We start from the raw sequence: 4017 nt of genomic DNA, 5'->3' as shown, positions 1-4017 counted from the left end.
ATTTTATCTTCCCAACTTTGTGGCTTTCTGCTGCTCCCACATTTAAATACCCCCTCGGAATTACAAATTTTAAAAAACTCATTGTTCATGAATAATTCGTGTTCAGTTCGTCGGAGAGTTTGTGTTGGATTCGCCCAACAAGCAAATAAGACGATCACGAATAATTTTTTTTCGTTCGGTTTATAAACAAACCAAACACGAATAGTCATCTGATCGATCGCGTTTGAATCGTTATCATTCGAAATATAAAATAATTTAAAATATTTATTTCTTCAGGTTCGTCTCTTAGCTTAAATTTTCTTATATTTCTTTAAGATTTATTTGGTTTCTTGTTTTGGAGTGAAATCTTACATATTGCCTCTAGATCTGAATTTTTTTTATGGATAATATATGATATTATGGTTTTATTGTGAGCTTTGCTTCGGCTATTTTGTATTTTTGTTGTGATTCATACAGGTTTAAGCATTTATTTCATACACGCTTAAGCTTTAGAAAGATTAATTATTTGAATGATCAAACAATACAAATAAATTTGTAAAATTTCGAACAATTCAAATAATTCAAACAATTCGAGCATTTCAAACATTTCAAAGACATTTCAAACAAATCAAACCAAACACAAACAGTAACTTTACAAACAATTTCAAACACGATCATATTTCAAACATATGTAATTTCAAATGAACACGAACACGAACACGAGCACGAGCACGAGCTATATTCGTTAGTGTTTGGATCATTTACACCCTTAGTTGTATATATGCTCGCGCAAAATTAGCATGCCCTATATTCGTTAGTGTTCGGATCATTTACACCCCTAGTTGTATATATGCTCGCGCAAAATTAGCATGCCCTGAAGACCACGGGGGTGAGGGCATGGGTAGAGTTGTTTATTTTTTACTATTCATGCTCATTAAAAATTAATTATAAAAAGAAATTAAATACATTCTCACTCAAAAATATTTTTAAATGATTATTACATCATAACTTTTGCATATGTTGAATAGAAATTGTTAAACTTTACATAATTGTATAAGAGTGATGATTGTTTTTACCTATCACTTAGAAATAACATGGGAAGAAGTTGACTGATTGTTTTTTATTATACCACGTATATGTAAGATATACACAAAATTAATTAAAAGTATGATGCATTACTGCTATTTAAAGCATTGTTATAAAATAATAACATAGATCTACATGCAATCCAATGGTCGGCTTACGAGTTGATTTGAACTTCATTTTTTAATGAACTTGCGAGTTAATTTTATCAAATCATAAGCTCTAATTGGAGCGCATATTGTTGCTCACATAATATTATATGAGTTTGAATTCGAAATTGAGAAGATTAAACTTGTAAATTGTCAATTTATGGGTGTCAAATACTTAATTTGGATTCATTGGTCCACAAATTAGTGAAACAAAAACCATAAAATTTACGGCGGAAGAGCAATAAATGAGAATCTTAACCGAACACAAATTCTAGCGCACACATAGGTTGTAGAAGCGACACGTACAAATATAAAAAAATTTTACGTGGAAAATTCAAAAAGGAAAAAAATCACAGGGTCTAGTATAGTTAGAATGATTCATTATAAATTTGTGAGTACACGTGCATATCCTTGTCCCACAAGTGGAAAAAGAGTAAACAGTTCCTTGAAGTACATTATTCATATGCAAAGTGAATCATTGTAAAATAATCAGGAGCAATCGCAATTGGGATTAGTTTTTGGGGCTTCAGTGCACCGTCCTTGAGGTGTGTCGTTGAATAGTCTTTGGAATGATGCGCAGCTCTGTAAGGTGATTTGTTACTCTGCGACGTAGGTCGTTATTCATCACGGTGCTTCATTTCAAAGAACAGAGGACAGTCGACAGTTGTCGATGAAGAACGACGAGCAACGGTCGACGGTGGCCTGCTGTTGCGGGAGCTAGAAAAGATTGTCAGGTCTTCAGTCCATAACAACACTAGAATTTGACTCATTTCACGTCCGACTCTAGATCTAGCTCTCCCTTAATGAAGATGGTGGGCTTTATCTATAGAGTTTGAGAGTTACTTTACCTGTAAATAAGTAATTTAGATCACTCTATCAAACAACTCAAAAAGATTCTCATGATTAGACAATATTTTGCGAACATTGTAGTGCATTAATGATGTCGAAATTGAGTGATCTTGAGCTCGTTAGATTCATCTCATCGAGACGCTCAATTCCACAAGAAGTTTGTCTTATTTGGAATCCATTTGGCCTTTTAAATAGCCACTTAAAACCTTTAAAAATGGCATAATGGAATCAATTCTGGTTTCATTCATGGGTTCACCACATCGAGCCGGTCTTTGATTATAAGTTTATAGAAATCAAGTTTTGTAGGATTTTCAATTCGAGTTTGTAGATTTCATGCTAAAAAATATTTTAGGATTCGTGTCATATTTTGAGATCCATTCCAAATGATAAAAAATTGTTGATGCACATCAAAACTAAACCAAATTATAATTTAATTTAACTGGTTTTGTTTAAGGCAAACTAAAATTTGATATTTGGTTCTATTTCAAATTAAATTTTAAAGTTCTATTTCAAATTTAAATTGTTTTATCTTCTCACAATTTCTTTACAAAAATTTCAATCTAAATTAAAATAAATGTCATTATTTTCAATTTATTTTCATCCAAAATGAATATAATTTTTTGGTCCTAATAATAATTGAGTTTCTTTATTTCTTTATTATTTAATTAATAATAAAATCAATTTGAAAAATAAAAAAAAACAAATATTCAAAATTTAAAACTGATCCGTGCTAGAAAATTTGCGATTGAAGAGTAATGGATTATCTTCTTAGCGTTCCACTATAATTCAACAAACACTCAAATAAAAGAAATAACCAGTTGAGACACTAGAAGTTTTTACGTGGAAAACTCGAAAAGGGAAAAAACCACGGTGTATAGCCCAATTGAAGAGATCCGCTATAAGTTGATGATTACAAAAACTCATTATCCCACAATTGGATAAGGGTTACCAAGTCTTCCGAATTACAACGTCGACGTACATATAAACTTGTTGCAAGGAACGGGTGGTGACGATAGCGATCGAAGGCGACCAATCGGTGGTGGTCGAATGCAGTCGGTGGTGATGTTGGACTTTAATTCCTTCTCAAAGTCTCAAGCTCTCTCCATATTCTTAGGAGAGAGGTGGATTTCTATTTATAGAGTCTCAGTTGCAATTAATGAAGGAATATGAACCACTATGCTCGGACAACCTAGAGAGGTTTCCATGATCATATCGTCTTTGATGAACATTTGAGTGTCTTAATGAAATCAGAATTGAGCGATCTTGAGTTTGTTGGATTCGTTTTGTAGAGACGTTCAATTAGACCATGAGCTCACCAGATTCGACATCCGTTTGACCTTCCAAATATGCCCGAAAAATTTTCAAAAGTAGTTTAATGGCTTGATCGAGGCTTGAATTTGTTCGGATTGGACCAAATTTGGAATCATTGGGTCTGTCTCGTCGAAACGGTCAATTTAACTATAAACTCGATGAAATTGGAGCTCTGGATGACTCTTCATTAAAGTTTGAAAATTTCTTACGCAAAAAAGTTTTCTCGAGATGTTCGGAAAAGGAATTTGTTGGTGGGGCATTAAAAACAAAAACAAAAAATCAATTATTATTTTAAAACGAAACCAAAACACACAATGAACTCAATTCTATTAAATTTTACAACTTTGGCCAAACAATACACACGTCACTCGTCAGATCACTTGATTATATCTCGATTTTAAGTTCCAAGTTGTATTGAGCCATCCCGAACGGGGAACCCGATTCCCAACTCACATGCAAAAGCAGAAGAAATATTACATCAGTACTACGCACGTAAAAATAACGTGCGTAGCCAATCAAAACACGCCACGACATCTCGCGCGGTAGAGCAAAAAAAAACGGCGCAGTAACACGGAGAATATTCCCTCCTGTGTTATTCATGTGTTATTGCGCGTTATTCATGTGTTATTGCGTGTTATTAATGTGT

At 33.2% G+C, this 4017-nt stretch overlaps 1 protein-coding gene across 1 annotated transcript in view; it reads right to left on the bottom strand.

The window, feature by feature from the left end:
* LOC110027902 (oligopeptide transporter 7-like) overlaps positions 1–4017 on the bottom strand; it is a 12301-nt gene that overhangs the window by 6500 nt on the left and 1784 nt on the right. The window lies entirely within an intron of this gene.

This window comes from Phalaenopsis equestris, unplaced genomic scaffold, assembly GCF_001263595.1.
Source record: "Phalaenopsis equestris unplaced genomic scaffold, ASM126359v1 Scaffold000465, whole genome shotgun sequence".
NCBI lineage: Eukaryota > Viridiplantae > Streptophyta > Magnoliopsida > Asparagales > Orchidaceae > Phalaenopsis > Phalaenopsis equestris.
Note: the sequence above shows the minus strand (reverse complement) of the source record. Positions and strands in the feature narration are given on the sequence as shown.